This window comes from Panulirus ornatus, chromosome 1, assembly GCF_036320965.1.
Source record: "Panulirus ornatus isolate Po-2019 chromosome 1, ASM3632096v1, whole genome shotgun sequence".
NCBI classification, from domain to species: Eukaryota; Metazoa; Arthropoda; class Malacostraca; order Decapoda; family Palinuridae; genus Panulirus; species Panulirus ornatus.
This window is the reverse complement of record NC_092224.1, coordinates 35,820,750-35,838,415: the sequence shown is the minus strand read 5'-3', so window position 1 is coordinate 35,838,415 and position 17,666 is coordinate 35,820,750. Positions and strand designations below refer to the sequence as shown.

The 17,666-nt window shown below is 44.8% G+C and overlaps 8 non-coding genes across 8 annotated transcripts; all 8 read right to left on the bottom strand.

Moving 5' to 3' along the window:
- Positions 1-166: 166 nt before the first annotated feature.
- On the bottom strand, positions 167-282 carry TRNAL-UAA (transfer RNA leucine (anticodon UAA)). Its single transcript has 2 exons — positions 245-282; positions 167-211 (listed from the first exon to the last, which is right to left on the bottom strand). It is a non-coding gene; the product is annotated as a tRNA-Leu (tRNA).
- A 1,217-nt stretch (positions 283-1,499) lies between these two features.
- On the bottom strand, positions 1,500-1,615 carry TRNAL-CAA (transfer RNA leucine (anticodon CAA)). Its single transcript has 2 exons — positions 1,578-1,615; positions 1,500-1,544 (listed from the first exon to the last, which is right to left on the bottom strand). It is a non-coding gene; the product is annotated as a tRNA-Leu (tRNA).
- A 693-nt stretch (positions 1,616-2,308) lies between these two features.
- On the bottom strand, positions 2,309-2,424 carry TRNAL-UAA (transfer RNA leucine (anticodon UAA)). Its single transcript has 2 exons — positions 2,387-2,424; positions 2,309-2,353 (listed from the first exon to the last, which is right to left on the bottom strand). It is a non-coding gene; the product is annotated as a tRNA-Leu (tRNA).
- Positions 2,425-3,642: 1,218 nt separating this feature from the next.
- On the bottom strand, positions 3,643-3,758 carry TRNAL-CAA (transfer RNA leucine (anticodon CAA)). Its single transcript has 2 exons — positions 3,721-3,758; positions 3,643-3,687 (listed from the first exon to the last, which is right to left on the bottom strand). It is a non-coding gene; the product is annotated as a tRNA-Leu (tRNA).
- A 703-nt stretch (positions 3,759-4,461) lies between these two features.
- On the bottom strand, positions 4,462-4,577 carry TRNAL-UAA (transfer RNA leucine (anticodon UAA)). The gene is made up of 2 exons: positions 4,540-4,577; positions 4,462-4,506 (listed from the first exon to the last, which is right to left on the bottom strand). It is a non-coding gene; the product is annotated as a tRNA-Leu (tRNA).
- Positions 4,578-5,803: 1,226 nt separating this feature from the next.
- On the bottom strand, positions 5,804-5,919 carry TRNAL-CAA (transfer RNA leucine (anticodon CAA)). Its single transcript has 2 exons — positions 5,882-5,919; positions 5,804-5,848 (listed from the first exon to the last, which is right to left on the bottom strand). It is a non-coding gene; the product is annotated as a tRNA-Leu (tRNA).
- A 1,136-nt stretch (positions 5,920-7,055) lies between these two features.
- Positions 7,056-7,171, bottom strand: TRNAL-CAA (transfer RNA leucine (anticodon CAA)). The gene is made up of 2 exons: positions 7,134-7,171; positions 7,056-7,100 (listed from the first exon to the last, which is right to left on the bottom strand). It is a non-coding gene; the product is annotated as a tRNA-Leu (tRNA).
- A 1,272-nt stretch (positions 7,172-8,443) lies between these two features.
- On the bottom strand, positions 8,444-8,559 carry TRNAL-CAA (transfer RNA leucine (anticodon CAA)). Its single transcript has 2 exons — positions 8,522-8,559; positions 8,444-8,488 (listed from the first exon to the last, which is right to left on the bottom strand). It is a non-coding gene; the product is annotated as a tRNA-Leu (tRNA).
- Positions 8,560-17,666: the final 9,107 nt, after the last annotated feature.

Sequence of the window (17,666 nt, the reverse complement as noted above, 5' to 3'; positions counted from 1 at the left end):
ATTCCTAACCTAAGAATTACGGAAAGGATATTCTTACACTCGTGGATTCCCATCTCTTAACCTTTCTTTACCATCATACAACTTTTGATAAAACATTTCCTTGAACATATAGGTGAAGGCTGACATGTTGTTGGCGACCAGAGAACATATATACCTTATAAAGGTATGTCAGGAGTGGGATTCGAACCCACGCCCTCAGAGAGGACCAGAATGCCCACAGCCTTGCTATTGGAAGGCAAGTTTCCTTAAGTCTGGCGCCTTAGACCACTCGGCCATCCTGACACAAAGTTCACCCAGCATGGGACTCGAACCCATGATCCTCGTGGTCTGCCGACGTAGCTACCATTGTGTTTGTGTGTGTTGTGTGTAATTGTTCAATTGTACAGTACGGTGCGGGGAGGATGGGGTCTTTCTATGCTTGTAGTGTGCAATCATTTCAACCTTATTATCATCTAACATTTTAAACTGTTGTATATCGTCATCGTTCACAGTATCATCACTAATACCATCCAGCCACTTGCTAGTAGACAACAGAAGAACGTCTTGCTTCCTTTCTTGTACGTGTCTTAGATAATCTTCTCGCTCTGGCTTCGGGTTTTATATTTGTCCAAAGAAAAGTTCTCCGTCTACGTTATGAAACTGGACTAGAAACTTTAAAGGCTATGACCAAATCACCCCTTACTCTTCTCTCTTTCATGGTGGCCAGAGATTTAACACTTCTCACCTTCTCTTGTACCTCACGTCTCTTAGATTCTGTTGCCATCTTTGTTGTCCTTAAAACTTCAAAGTATTTGAAGAAAGCTCCTCTGACATGCACTCTTTGCTCCTTTGCCATTAAGGTAATCTATCGATCGAAGAAATATCCCCCTTACTCCTGCCTGAAGCTCCACATTCCTTATCATCCTCTTGCCCCGCGCAGCGTCAAAAGCTTTCAGGTAGTTCATCCATTCAGCCTTCTCTCGTGTCTAAAACGGAGCTCACTCTCTCGTAGAAATGTCAAGGGTTCGTTACACATGACCATCTCTCCTGGAAACCATGTTGCCTGTTACCTGGGTAGTCCCTCTCTTGCGAAAAGTCATCCATTTACTTTCTGATTATCTTTTCCAGTTATCTACAGACCACACTGGTCAGGGAGACTGGCCACGTAGTGAAGAACATCCTCCAGGTCTCTTGTCTTAAAAACAAGTGAGACGTTTGCTCTCTTCCACTTCCCCTGCACGTCACCACCCCCCACGACAAGTGAATAACAATACAAGTAGTTTGTCAAGTGTGTCTGCTCACATCTTCAACATGCATGGAACAGTTTTTTCAGGACCATGATTATTTAGGCTTCCCAACATGTACATTACGGGGAGAAACGTCATACACTCGTGGGTCTCCATCTCTTACTTAACCTTTCTTTACCATCATACAACTTTGGATAAAACATTTCCTTGAACATATGGGTGAAGGCTGACCTGTTGTTAGCCCACAGAGAAAGTAAATCCATTAAAATGTCATGTCAGGAGTGGGATTCGAACCCACGCCCTCAGAGAGGACCAGAATGCCCTCAGCCTTGCTATCGGAAGGCAAGTTATCTTGAGTCTGGCGCCTTAGACCACTCGGCCATCCTGACACAAAGTTTACCCAGCATGGGATTCGAACCCACGATCCTGAGATCAATAGTCTCGTAGTCTGACGACTGAGCCAGCAGTGTGTGTGTGTGTGTGTGTGTGTGTGTGTGTGTGTGTGTGTGTGTGTGTAATTACTTACTTGTATAATACAGGGAGGGAGTTTTTTCTCTCGTGGGTGCCCCCAATTCATGAGCCTTCTCTATAGATATAAACTTCAGTATGCTGTCTACATATATCATTTCCTATGTCAGTCTATTCCATTCATCCACCAATCTTATGCAGCAACAACAAGCAGTCCGTCCAACTTCACCCTTCTGTCCAATACGGAGCTCACTCTCTCGTAGAAATCTAAGAGGTTCTTTACACATGACCCCCTTTTCCTGACACCGTTGTGTGTCTCTCTCTTAATGATATTCCCTCACTGTAGGAAGTCATCAGTTTCCTTCCCTATTATATTTTCCTTTACCTCACAGACGTGTGTGTGTGTGTGTGTGTGTGTGTGTATGTTTGTGTGTGTGTGTGTGTGCCATTTCTAACTCTGTACATTAAGGGGAGGAACTTCATACACTCGTGGGTCCTCATCTCTTAACCTTTCTTTACCATCATACAACTTTTGAGAAAACATTTTCTTGAATACATGGGCGAAGGCTGACCTGTTGTTAGCCGACAGAGAACGTATATCCATTAAAATGTTATGTCAGGAGTGGGATTCGAACCCACGCCCTCAGAGAGGACCAGAATGCCCACAGCCTTGCTATTGGAAGGCAAGTTTCCTTAAGTCTGGCGCCTTAGACCACTCGGCCATCCTGACACAAAGTTTACCCAGCATGGGACTCGAACCCATGATCCTCGTGGTCTGCCGACGTAGCTACCATTGTGTTTGTGTGTGTTGTGTGTAATTGTTCAATTGTACAGTACGGTGCGGGGAGGATGGGGTCTTTCTATGCTTGTAGTGTGCAATCATTTCAACCTTATTATCATCTAACATTTTAAACTGTTGTATATCGTCATCGTTCACAGTATCATCACTAATACCATCTAGCCACTTGCTAGTAGACAACAGAAGAACGTCTTGCTTCCTTTCTTGTACGTGTCTTAGATAATCTTCTCGCTCTGGCTTCGGGTTTTATATTTGTCCAAAGAAAAGTTCTCCGTCTACGTTATGAAACTGGACTAGAAACTTTAAAGGCTATGACCAAATCACCCCTTACTCTTCTCTCTTTCATGGTGGCCAGAGATTTAACACTTCTCACCTTCTCTTGTACCTCACGTCTCTTAGATTCTGTTGCCATCTTTGTTGTCCTTAAAACTTCAAAGTATTTGAAGAAAGCTCCTCTGACATGCACTCTTTGCTCCTTTGCCATTAAGGTAATCTATCGATCGAAGAAATATCCCCCTTACTCCTGCCTGAAGCTCCACATTCCTTATCATCCTCTTGCCCCGCGCAGCGTCAAAAGCTTTCAGGCAGTTCATCCATTCAGCCTTCTCTCGTGTCTAAAACGGAGCTCACTCTCTCGTAGAAATGTCAAGGGTTCGTTACACATGACCATCTCTCCTGGAAACCATGTTGCCTGTTACCTGGGTAGTCCCTCTCTTGCGAAAAGTCATCCATTTACTTTCTGATTATCTTTTCCAGTTATCTACAGACCACACTGGTCAGGGAGACTGGCCACGTAGTGAAGAACATCCTCCAGGTCTCTTGTCTTAAAAACAAGTGAGACGTTTGCTCTCTTCCACTTCCCCTGCACGTCACCACCCCCCACGACAAGTGAATAACAATACAAGTAGTTTGTCAAGTGTGTCTGCTCACATCTTCAACATGCATGGAACAGTTTTTTCAGGACCATGATTATTTAGACTTCCCAACTATGTATATTACGGGGAGGAATGTCATACACTCGTGGGTCTTCATCTCTTACTTAACCTTTCTTTACCATCATACAACTTTGGATAAAACATTTTCTTGAACATATGGGTGAAGGCTGACCTGTTGTTGGCCGACAGAGAAAGTAAATCCATTAGAATGTCATGTCAGGAGTGGGATTCGAACCCACGCCCTCAGAGAGGACCAGAATGCCCTCAGCCTTGCTATCGGAAGGCAAGTTATCTTGAGTCTGGCGCCTTAGACCACTCGGCCATCCTGACACAAAGTTTACCCAGCATGGGACTCGAACCCACGATCCTGAGATCAATAGTATCGTGGTCTGACGACTGAATCAGGCGTGCGCGCATGTGTGTGTGTGTGTGTGTGTGTGTGTGTGTGTGTGTGTGTGTGTGTGTGTGTGTGTAATTACTTGTATAATACAAGGAGGGAATTTTTTCTCTCGTGGGTGCCCCCAATTCATGAGCCTTCTCTATAGACATAAACTTCAGTAAGCTGTCTACATATATCATTTCCTATGTCAGTCTATTCCATTCATCCACCAATCTTATGCAGCAAGAACAAGCAGTCCGTCCAACTTCACCCTTCTGTCCAATACGGAGCTCACTCTCTCGTAGAAATCTAAGAGGTTCTTTACACATGACCCCCTTTTCCTGACACCGTTGTGTGTCTCTCTCTTAATGATATTCCCTCACTGTAGGAAGTCATCAGTTACCTTCCCTATTATATTTTCCTTTACCTCACAGACGTGTGTGTGTGTGTGTGTGTGTGTGTATGTTTGTGTGTGTGTGTGTGTGCCATTTCTAACTCTGTACATTAAGGGGAGGAACTTCATACACTCGTGGGTCCTCATCTCTTAACCTTTCTTTACCATCATACAACTTTTGAGAAAACATTTTCTTGAATACATGGGCGAAGGCTGACCTGTTGTTGGCCGACAGAGAACGAATATCCATTAAAATGTTATGTCAGGAGTGGGATTCGAACCCACGCCCTCAGAGAGGACCAGAATGCCCACAGCCTTGCTATTGGAAGGCAAGTTTCCTTAAGTCTGGCGCCTTAGACCACTCGGCCATCCTGACACAAAGTTTACCCAGCATGGGACTCGAACCCATGATCCTCGTGGTCTGCCGACGTAGCTACCATTGTGTTTGTGTGTGTTGTGTGTAATTGTTCAATTGTACAGTACGGTGCGGGGAGGATGGGGCCTTTCTACGCTTGTAGTGTGCAATCATTTCAACCTTATTATCGTCTAATCTTTTAAACTACTGTATATCGTCATCGTTCACAATATCATCACTAGCACCATCCAGCCACTTGCTAGTAGACAACAGAAGAACGTCTTGCTTCCTTTCTTAAACGTGTCTTAGGTAATCTCGTTATGGCTTCGGGTCTTATATTTGTCCAAAGAAAAGTTCTCCGTCTACGTTATGAAACTGGACTAGAAACTTTAAAGGCTATGGCCAAATCACCCCTTGCTCTTCTCTCTTTCATGGTGGCCAGAGATTTAACACTTCTCACCTTCTCTTGTACCTCACGTCTTTTAGATTCTGTTGCCATCTTTGTTGTCCTTAAAACTTCAAAGTGTTTGAAGAAAGCTCCTCTGACATGCGCTCTTTGCTCCTTTGCCACTAAGGTAATCTATCCATCGAAGAAATATCCCCCTTACTCCTGCCTGAAGCTCCACATTCCTTATCATCCTCTAGCCCCGCGCAGCGTCAAATGCTTTCAGGTAGTTAAGTTACAGACAGTCCATTCAGTCTTCTCTCGTGTCTAAAACGGAGCTCACTCTCTCGTAGAAATGCCAAGGGTTCGTTACACATGACCTTCTCTCCTGGAAACCAAGTTGCCTGTTACCTGGGTAGTCCCTCTTCCGCGAAAAGTCATCCACATACTTTCTGATTATCCTTTCCAGTTATCTACAGACCACACTGGTCAGGGAGACTGGCCACGTAGTGAAGAACATCCTCCAGGTCTCTTGTCTTAAAAACAAGTGAGACGTTTGCTCTCTTCCACTTCCCCTGCACGTCACCACCCCCCACACAAGTGAATAACAATACAAGTAGTTTGTCAAGTGTGTCTGCTCACATCTTCAACATGCATGGAACACTTTTATCAGGACCATGATTATTTAGACTTCCCAACTATGTATATTACGGGGAGAAACGTCATACACTCGTGGGTCTCCATCTCTTACTTAACCTTTCTTTACCATCATACAACTTTGGATAAAACATTTTCCTTGAACATATGGGCGAAGGCTGACCTGTTGTTGGCCCACAGAGAAAGTAAATCCATTAAAATGTCATGTCAGGAGTGGGATTCGAACCCACGCCCTCAGAGAGGACCAGAATGCCCGCAGCCTTGCTATCGGAAGGCAAGTTATCTTGAGTCTGGCGCCTTAGACCACTCGGCCATCCTGACACAAAGTTTACCCATCATGGGACTCGAACCCACGATCCTGAGATCAATAGTCTCGTGGTCTGACGACTGAGCCAGGCGTGTGTGTGTGTGTGTGTGTGTGTGTGTGTGTGTGTGTAAATGGATGATGATGATAAGTGATAAAGAACAGTTTATTGAACTCAGACAGCCATTCGCCTGTAACAATAGAGATAGAAAATCACAGAAATGGGGTCCCAGAAATAGAATGGGGTGGTGGTCGCAATCAGTAACTGCTTAATAAACCACGGAAGAGCTTTAAGATCCAGGTGGTGGTGGGTGGTTATTTCTACGGTTTGGGTAAGCACATGAGTGAGGTATATCGACAATGAAAGGAAGTTCTAAAAGACAAATTCTATGATTCATACATTAAGCGTTTAGTAGTGATTCATTGAAGATTAAGTGACGAAAAGTTATACGTAGGTAGAAGAACTACAGTAACATTATCCTTGGAATACATCATACATTTAATAGTACGCAGTAAATGCTAAATATTTCATGTTGCTTGTCTCACTGTAATACAATAGTTCACTTACACGTAACCATGGGATAACTAAGCTATTTTGTTTACTTAGCTGCGCACTTGTTCATGAATTGTTTATAACATGAACGATCCCGGTGTGTATGCCTATTCTTACGCTTGTACGAGCACTGGTTGGTACGAGGGGGTGAGGGTGGGGGTGTGAAGGGCGTCGGTCAGCGGAGGTTGGGGGGGGGGGGAGAGAAAGGGGGAAGGGGAGGGGGTGGTGTCTCGGTGACAATGGTTTCTCAAGAGTATTTACACATTCTTTTTTTTTTTTCTCTTTTTCTTTTAGCACATGTGAAGGAATTTCCCCAGGACCATGATTCTGATATAGGTCAAGAGACTTTGTGTTCCGCTGATGTCTTTCCTAGATGCTGTGTTTGTGTGTGTGTGTGTGTGTGTGTGTGCTTGTGTGTGTGTGTGTACGATTCCCAATTCTGTACATTACGGTGAGGGACGTCATACACTGGTGGCGCCTCATCTCTTACTTAACCTTTCTTTACCATCATACAACTTTGGATAAAACATTTTCTTGAATACATGGGTGAAGGCTGACCTGTTGTTGGCCAAGAGAGAACGTACATCCATTAAAATGTCATGTTAGGAGTGGGATTCGAACCCACGCCCTCAGAGAGGACCAGAATGCCCGCAGCCTTGCTATCGGAAGGCAAGTTATCTTGAGTCTGGCGCCTTAGACCACTCGGCCATCCTGACACAAAGTTTACCCAGCATGGGACTCGAACCCACGATCCTGAGATCAATAGTCTCGTGGTCTGACGACTGAGCCAGTAGTGTGTGTGTGTGTGTGTGTGTGTGTGTGTGTGTGTGTAACTACCTGTAATCACCTATTTGTACTGTACGGGGAGGGAATTCTCTACACTTGTGGGTCCCCCATCCATTTTCTTTCTGATTATCTTTTCCGTTACCTTACACATCCTAGATTCAGAGCGTCCCTCTGGTCTCCTTTCTTAAGATATAGTGTAAGGTTTGCTCTCCTCTACTCCTCTGCATCTTATCTTTCTCCAGCTCTCCAGCGAGAAGTTGAACAACATTGCTTGTGGACTGTCAAGCGTATTTGCACATTTCTTGAGCACATGTGGAGAAATTGTAAAAGGACTGCGATCCTAATATAGGTCAAGACCCTTTTTTGTTCTGTTTATATCTTCTTTTAGATGCGCGCGCGCGTATGTGTGTGAGTGTGTGTGTGTGTGTGTGTGTGTGTGTGTGTGTGTGTGTGTGTGTGATGAATGTAAGATTCCCCAACGCTCCCCAACTTGTATATTTACGGGGAAGAATTTCTTATGCCCGTGGGACCCATATTCTAGCCTTCCCTCTGTATGATATACTTTTTATGAAACATCTTACTGCATACGTGGGTTTTGAGTTCTTGACTTATAGAATAGTTAATGTGTATATATACATAGACATAGTGTTTGTGTGAGAGTATGGGTGAAGGGCACATAGCTAGGGGTAGGTGGAGGCCAGTATGGAGCATACAGTGGGTACAGTACATCATGGGTGAAGGGCACATAGCTAAGGGTAGGTGGAGGCCAGTATAGAGCGTACAGTGGGTACAGTACATCATGGATGAAGGGCACATAGCTAGGGATAGGTGGAGGCCAGTATGGAGCATACAGTGGGTACAGTACATCATGGATGAAGGGCACATAGCTAGGGATAGGTGGAGGCCAGTATGGAACGTACAGTGGGTACAGTACATCATGGGTGAAGGGCACATAGCTAGGGGTAGGTGGAGCGTACAGTGGGTACAGTATATGGACATAGGAGAGTGACAAGGTGTGCCAATATGGGACGCAAAGGGGTCCTTCTCCCGTCTGGGTAGGGGGAGGGAGGTTAGGGGCGAGGTCTAGGGTACATAAAAGACAGGATATATTGTTACAGTTTTTTTTCTTTTTTACTTGAACATATGGGGTGAAGGTCGACCTGTTGCCGGCCAACAGAGAACGTATATTCCTTATAAAGTTATGTCAGGAGTGGGATTCGAACCCACGCCCTCAGAGAGGACCAGAATGCCCGCAGCCTTGCTATCGGAAGGCAAGTTATCTTGAGTCTGGCGCCTTAGACCACTCGGCCATCCTGACACAAAGTTTACCCAGCATGGGACTCGAACCCACGATCCTGAGATCAATAGTCTCGTGGTCTGACGACTGAGCCAGGCGTGTGTGTGTGTGTGTGTGTGTGTGTGTGTGTGTGTGTGTGTGTGTGTGTGTGTGTGTGCGTGTGTGTGTCAAAAACACATGTAACATTACAGTAATGAACGTAATCCAGAGGAATGCAGACACCGACAGACTACCGAACTCACTCTTCCTCTTCACAAGCTGTTGCAAAATCTGTGAATTCAGAGATGAAATTACAATGCATTACAAGACGTGTGTGAGTGTCTTATCAATGACGATATATATATATTTATATATATATATATATATATATATATATATATATATATATATATATATATATATATATATATATATATATGTATATATATATATATATCCTTTACATAGTCTTGAAATAGGACCATTGGTATGGAGGGTCCAATGAAGTAATTCCTCAATAAGAGGAATAAAACATTTACCCCCACACTCTCTTCCCTACTAAACGTACTCCTTTTCTTCTTCCTCCACCTCCTCCTCTTCCTCTTCTTCCTGCTCCTCCTCCTCTTCCTCTTCTTCCTCCACCTCCTCCTCTTCCTCTTCTTCCTGCTCCTCCTCCTCTTCCTCTTCCTCCTCCTCCTCCTCCTCCTCCTGCTTGTCAGACTTAAGACTAGACAATCTACGTGGTCGTGGGACACCACCACACCTGCCACAATACGCCGATCAATTTTAGTATATAACAATTACTTTTATGAGACTCTGGTGCTGGTGGTGGTGGTGGTGGCGGCTGGTGGCTGCGACAAAGAAGGTACCAGCTACCCGATTTCCCCCCCGGAACGAACCTCTTAAACCCATTTTTTTTTTACCTTTTGAGTTACTTCTATACACTCCCAGCTGTGGCACACTGCTGTACGAAGCTCTTTCCTCTTTTTTTTCTGAGGTAAATCTAATGTAGTATCAAACATGATGAACTCCAACGTGCCATGAGGTAGACAGACACGAGTCTCGGGTCTTGGTAGGGAAGGAAGGGTATATTACAGGGAGCTGGGCTGAAATAGCTACCTGACACCCCAAGACACTACTCTCCCCACCCCAACCCCCCATGACAGCGGGTGATAAATTGTCCAGTAACGAGACCACGAGTGACGCCCTACAACCAGGTGGCCACACGGGGTGGTCCTGACCCCCATTATATGGTGTGGACGTGTCGCCCGACAGCTACACGGGGTAGTTTTGATCTCCTGTGTGGTGTTGACAGCTACACCGGGTGGTTCTGACCCGCTGTATGGTGTTGACAGCTACACGGAGTGGTCCTGCTCTCCTATGTGGTGTTGACAGCTACACGGGGTGGTCCTGACCCTATATGTTGTGTTGACAGCTACACGGGGTGGCCCTGATCTCCTATGTGGTGTTGACAGCTACACGGGGTGGTCCTGATCCACTACACAGTGTCGACACATCACCGACAACCCCACGGGGTAGTCCCGACCCTAACTATATCTCATGGCATTAATGAGGACCCAGCAGAGGGTGGTGGTCTTAGTCTCCTGGTCTCCATAAATCAGTTCTTATTTCTCGTTCCCACACCATCTGGTGGCCTGCAGACGGCAGTTCTAGCTTCTGTGTGGTCTTTGGACATCAGCGATGGCTAGAGAGCGTTGGTCCCTGCCTCTGTTTGGCCTCCGTACTTTAATGACGAAGTCACACAGGGTGGTCCTCAGTGTCTAATTGGACTCAGCAAACCAGTGGAGCAGATAGTTAGCAGAGTAGATGACGACGACGACGATAGATTGTGGGCTATAGTAGATGATCCGGAGAAGACCCAAATCCTACCCGGCTCCGTGAGGACCTTTCCACACATGTCCCACTTTCGTCTAAGGATAACACTCGAAGTACACGACGTAACAGCTCATAGTGACGACAGCTTTAGAGGGGAAACTGTGATACGATAAGTGTCTCTGAATCTTGGCGAGAGACATTAGGAATAGTGATTTCCTCGCTGAACGCGTAACAACCCCAGAGGACACGCTGGTTCACAGGGATAGGGGGAAAAAACACAAACACAAAGCAGGCGGTGGTGTTCTGCTCTTCGTTAAACGTCAGTGAAATCCTATGGCTAAAACTCGAATAATTTTTTTGTAGAAATTAAGGATAAAAACAATGTAAGCAAAAAAAGGACTAGAAGCCCTCCGCGCAGACACCAGAGAGGCGAAAGATATGAGGATCAGTTAGCAGAAAATTTGTAATGAACACGATCCGATTCTATCATAGTTGAGGATTTTAACCTACCGGCATCTAAATGGGGGAGAATCCCTTTCCATTATCTCTGGGAGAGGATTCTATTCATATCTGCTTGATCGCGTCCTAATCCAATCCGTCGAGAAATCTACTCGCGACGAGAGTATATTAGATTTAGTTCTGACAGCAAATGTGGATCTTGTTGATGATGCTGAAGATAGAGAAAAGTTTGTTACAAGTGATCACTAACAGATCACTTTGAGGTCGCTTTCAACCTTGTATGTAATAATGGTCAACATGACAGTTGCGAAAGAATACACGATTTTAAACGTGGAAATTTCCATGATCTTCGCATTCCTCTTGAGAGGCAAACCTGGGCTGATATGGTCAATGGAAATGACATGAACTTAATTTGGAAAAGCTCCAGTAAGACTTTCAAAGCAGTAGAGGGGACATACGTGCCAATGCGTGATAGACAATTTATTTAAAAAACGAGGATAAGTTGGTGAAATGATGAAATGAAAAATGCCTATTGTCGAAGAAAGTAGCTCATAAAAAGATTGGAGAATCCAACAACAAACATGACAGAGTAAGTTACGTAAATTTCCGTTGAGAAGGTAAGAGTGTTATGCTAAAAAAGGTAAATGTCAGCATGAAACGTATGTTGCTGAAAATAGCAAACGAAACCCTAAGGAGTTTTACAGTTATATTAGAAGCAAGAGAGTCATTACCCAGAGTCAACAAGTCCATTAATTACGGAAAACGGTGACTTGGTTCAAGACAACGAAGCCATGGCAAGAATATCAGATGAATTTTGACGATGGAAGACATATGTCCCGAATCCAGATTAAGAGAGAGGAATGTTCTTCAACCAAAGGACATAAAAGCTGAAGATATACTTTCAAAAAAAAAAAAAGGAATAGAAAAAGATAAAACGGCGGGCCCTGATGAATTTTATCCAAGAACAACGATAGAGATGATAATGCGATAGTTCAGCCCTTGACGGCCCTTTTCAGTAAGTCACTCGCTACAGGAAATGTTCCAGACGAATAGAAGTTTGCCAATGTAACACCGATATCAAAAAATGGTAACGAGTCACTACCAGGAAATAATTGTCCCATTCACTTAACGTCTGTAATTGGAAAAGTTATGAAAACCATCCTCCGGCAAAGAATTGAAACCCAATTAGAGGATCACCACCTCATAAACGATTCTTGGCGTGGTTTTCGACGAAACTGCTCATGTCTGACGAATCTGCTTAATTTCTTTTATGATATAATCAACATGTATGTCGAAAGTAAAGCAGTTGATGCTGTCTATTTAGACTTTGAAAAAGCTTTGGATAAAGTTCCGCATCAAAGATCACTAACAAAACATTAATTCACATAGCATTGATGGGGTTATACCTCAGTGGATAGCAAATTAGTTGACTGGTCCGTAAAAGAGCTGTGATTAATGGCTAGACACAGTAAGTGGAGTGCCCCAAGGATCAGTCATGAGACCGGTTCTCTTTCTCATATATATATATATATATATATATATATATCAATGTTGTTGATAATGGGCTGCATTGCAATACATCAAAATTAGCTGACGATACAAAGCTGGGAAATAAAACTACAAATGAACTTCAACGTCCACAGCTTCAAATTGACATAGACAAACTGATGGGCTGAGCGCCTAAGTGGCCAATGAATGTTGATATTGATAAGTGCAAAGTTTTACATATTGGTAGTAAAAACGAAAAGGCAAGTTACAGTATGAATTCTGCTGAACTGCAGAAGGTTAATGTGGTAAACGACTTGGGTGTAATAATCACTGGTGACCAAATACCAAGTATGCAGTGCACAGAAGCAATGAAATGAGCGAACAAAATTCTTGGATGAATAGGTAATGCCTTCGAAATGAAGTCCAAGGAAATCATCATTACTCTTTAAAATGTCCTGGTTTGTCCACATCTTGAATACTATGTTCACTTTTGGTCACCTTAACTAAAAAAAAAAAAGAATGATTCCCTGGCTGAGAAATAAATCCTACAAGATGAGATTACACGACTGGAATCTATTCAGCTTAAAGAAGAGAATGTTAAGAGGCGATCTAATACAAGCATTCAAATTAATCAAAGGCTTTGATAATCTTGATCTATCAAGTTACTTAAATATTGATTCGTCCGATTTTACTGATAGTAAAGGATACAAACTCTTGGGCAAATGCTTTCCCTCGATTAGGTGAAGTACTCTCTCTTCAACAGGATTGTTAACATATGAAACAATTTGCATATCAGAGTGATTGAAAGCAGTGCCATAGATTCGTTTAAGAATAGACTAGATAGATGCTTCAGTTCAAGTCCATGACTTACATTATTATGCCTCCTTAGTCATAATGACAATTTGCAGGTTATTCTCCTTGAATTATCTGTATGCCTTCCAACTTTTACCACACTAATTTGTGAGTTTCATATATTTTCCACCATCACAAACAGCTTCGAAAGGACCTAATGATCTGTTGCTGTTTGACTTCCTTTGCATTCCTCTGTATGATGGCGGTGGACACTTTGACTGGTCCTTATACATCACCCTGTGGTGGCCACAAGGGTTGGTCTCATTGCCTCTGGTTCGCCTCCTAGCTTCACGGGGTGGCTTTAGGAGCGTTCGTGGTCCCTGCTTACTCTCCGACTTCAAAACTGGTGTCCTCATGGCGTGGCATTTGGTCTCTCCAGGTTATATAGGTCGAGGAAGCCATCAGTTCGGTCCCCACTTTCCATGACGAGTGGCCCTGGATTCAGACGTCGAGTGGGTCCACGCATTCTGTAACCAAGACAGTGTTCCAAACCGCTGCTGGATCTCAAGACATACTATAGGGTATTCAGGGCTTTTATGTGATCTCTGTACTCTACATAATGTGTACATGCGTACATAATGCTCCCCACAACAAGTGCTAGGTGTACGCGGAGGGTCCAAGATCGACCAGTGGAGTCAAACTGTAGGGAAAAATATGTGATTATGTTATAACGAAATGAACACTACATTATGACTCCAGTCAAGACAAACGTCTGTTGTAGCTAAGCAGGACGTGTCCAGCCCACGAGGAACTGCTGGCTGGCTGTACCTCAGTAAATAAATCCTCGAAATAGCTGAAGTCAAAGTATGATAAGTGGAGGTTGATTAAAAGGCTCGTGTGCCTTCATGAGGATGTGGGTTGAATGAAAGAAGACGAGGTTATATTCCTGTCCACAAGTGGGTGTTGTCTTCTGCGTGTGTGTTTGTGTGTGTGTGTGTATGTGTGTGTATGTGTGTGTGTGTGTGTGTGTGTGTGTGTGTGTGAGGCGGTGCCCTGCCTTACAAACCTTCGGTCCATAAGTGTGTTCGTGACATGTTAGGTCCCCACCACCAGGGTGTTCTTGTCCAGGCCTGACTCAGCAGGCAGGTGTGGCCACTGTCCACACACACACACACACACACACACACACACACACACACACACACACACAAACAACAAACACACACACACACACACACACACACACACACACACACACACACACACACACACACACACACAAACCAGGTGATGGAATGTGGGCACACGTGAGGAGGAACCAGGTTGCAGATCCCTCCCTCTCTCGCAGACCGACCCACCAAAACCCATCCGCCCACCCACCCACCCACACACCCACCCACCCACACACCCACCCACACACCCACCCACATACCCACACACACACACACACACACACACACACACACACACACACAGCTGATGCCACGCCGTCTGGATGTAATGGTTTACCGTCATTTTGCGACACAGGGCTGAGACTGATTTGTCGTATCGACTCCCTGAAAGGCCATACCGATGCTCACACACCCATACACTAGACCAACCATCGCTAACATTACGACAAGGAAGAGAGAAGGCAAAAACCAGTAACCCTACACCACACGTGGGATTTCCCTCACCAATACTTGAGAACTATATAATGAATAAAAGATATTCACACGACCATATACCCTGGGAGTTATATAGACTATATATGTTTTATAGCAATGGTGAAACACGTAGCCGTACGGTTGATATATAAGACTTGATATAAGACTTGATAGACAGACGACTAAGAATGAACATGTTGTAAGTCTTATCACCTCCAGCATTATAAATGGATTTATAGCTTCCGGGTGGGGCTCCTCTGCCTCGATTTACTGTGGGGCTAAAACTACCTCGACTGGCGAGAGGAGGATGGCGAGGAGAGAGAGAGAGAGAGAGAGAGAGAGAGAGAGAGAGAGAGAGAGAGAGAGAGAGAGAGAGAGAGAGAGAGAGAGAGAACGCAGATGAAGATCATAACTTGAACCTCTGATCACCGACCACAACGAGACAACATACCACAGGAAAACAAAAAAGAATCTGTTCTAAAGTCTTTACAGGATCAGATGCGCCTCATCCGCCTGACTCTGTGGTGGTGTGGCACTGCCCCTTTTTCGATCCCTTGTTAGTGTTTAAAGCACAAGGGGTGAGGGCGGGAGGGAGGGAGTGAGGGTGGTGTGTGTGTGTGTGTGTGTGTGTGAGGTGCCACCACGACCCTTTCTTTTCTCGTCATACACACAGCTGGGACTCAGCCACACCACGATGTGCCATTGCCAACCCCATGACATCCAGTGCCACTAGAGACTTCTTCCACCTCCAAAGAAGTCCAGTGCCACTCGGTGATGTCTACTGCCACTAGGCGTCCACCTACACGAAGTCCACTGACATCCTATGATGTCCCATGCCACCGCGCGACACTCTGTGTCAACACAACACTCGCTCCCTCCACCAGTAGTTGTAGCGTAGGAATATATATATATATATATATATATATATATATATATATATATATATATATATATATATATATATATATATATATATTCTTCTTATGCCTGAGTATACAGTATACAACTCACCAGGGCTTTCTCGTGGCTCATGATACATTCAACACAGGGAAGGGCTTACAACCTCTGTATGTATCTATCACAAGGATATCATAGAGAAAAACATATCCTTCTTTCTTTTTCTTTAAATTTGCAAGCCAAGAAGACTGGGAAATAATCGTCCCCTGTATTGATCTCGTGATGAGTAATATAGAAGTCCCATTACACGCTGTAATCATTAATGTAGAACAGAGATTAATATAACCAGTAATCACAATAGCACAGTGGAGTCTAAATTTGCAGTAATTACAGTAATACACTTAGGGTGTGAAGTACAATGAGTACATTTGAAGTAAAATAAATGCATACGAAGAATGAGGTGTTTGTGATAAAGAAAACGTAAATATTACAGCATAGACCATGGCAATCCAAGTTAATAGTGAGAAGCCATCAATATATAGATCCTCTCTTTATACTGAGGACGGTCTGGCTTCGCTCAGTCCGACAGTAGGATTGCGTGACACACGGGGAGAAAAAAAAAGATAAGTTAGACGTAAAGGAAAGAAAAAAAAAAGAGTAAGTGTAAAGTTGTGCAAATGTGACGCTATGTGTATAGGAGACGAAGAGTGTTGATATTGGGCGTCTGTCTTGACCTGGGAGAGAGAGAGAGAGAGAGAGAGAGAGAGAGAGAGAGAGAGAGAGAGAGAGAGAGAGAGAGAGAGAGTAAGGGCATGAAGTGGCGTCACTTAGAAAACAGCTAGGTGTGGGAGTGGGGGGATGAGATGGGAAGAGGGGGTGCCTTAGCGTCACCAATCGTCACCTTGGGAAGGAGACCCCACTATTTTACCCACCTCCCGTCTCACACAGCTGTAGGATCAAGATGATCCACCCACCTCCCGTCTCACACAGCAGTAGGATTAAGATGATCCACCCACCTCCCGTCTCACACAGCTGTAGGATCAAGATGATCCACCCACCTCCCGTCTCACACAGCAGTAGGATCAAGATGATCCACTCACCTCCCGTCTCACACAGCAGTAGGATCAAGATGATCCACCCACCTCCCGTCTCATACAGCAGGATCAAGATGATCCACCCACCTCCCGTCTCACACAGCTGTAGGATCAAGATGATCCACTCACTTCCCGTCTCACACAGCAGTAGGATCAAGATGATCCACTCACCTCCCGTCTCACACAGCTGTAGGATCAAGATGATCCACCCACCTCCCGTCTCACACAGCAGTAGGATCAAGATGATCCACCCACCTCCCGTCTCACACAGCTGTAGGATCAAGATGATCCACTCACTTCCCGTCTCACACAGCAGTAGGATCAAGATGATCCACTCACCTCCCGTCTCACACAGCTGTAGGATCAAGATGATCCACCCACCTCCCGTCTCACACAGCTGTAGGATCAAGATGATCCACCCACCTCCCGTCTCACACAGCTGTAGGATCAAGATGATCCACCCACCTCCCGTCTCACACAGCAGGATCAAGACGACCCGACCCCATCCCACCTCCCGTCTCACACAGCGGCAGGATCGAGATGATCCACCCACCTCCCGTCTCACACAGCAGGATCAAGACGACCCGACCCCATCCCACCTCCCGTCTCACACAGCGGCAGGATCGAGATGGGTGGTCGGGTATGCCAACAATCTCAATCATTTGTCTCCAATAACTAAAAATTATCACAAATCAAGTCTCTATCACCCTCGGGGCCTCCTATCAAGTCATCACAAGGGCCAAAATGGGCAGCCCCGGCACGGGAAATTGACCCGTCTGTCAACAGGGGGGGGGGAAGAACCAGGCCTTGTTAATCACTCCCCTGAGAGATGGTGATTTGTATCGTAATCTCCCGGTGATCACAGCGATAAACTCCCCTCCCCTCCGGCCATCGCGTCCCTCCTCAGTTATCGCAAAGTCCACCGCACCGACCCCTC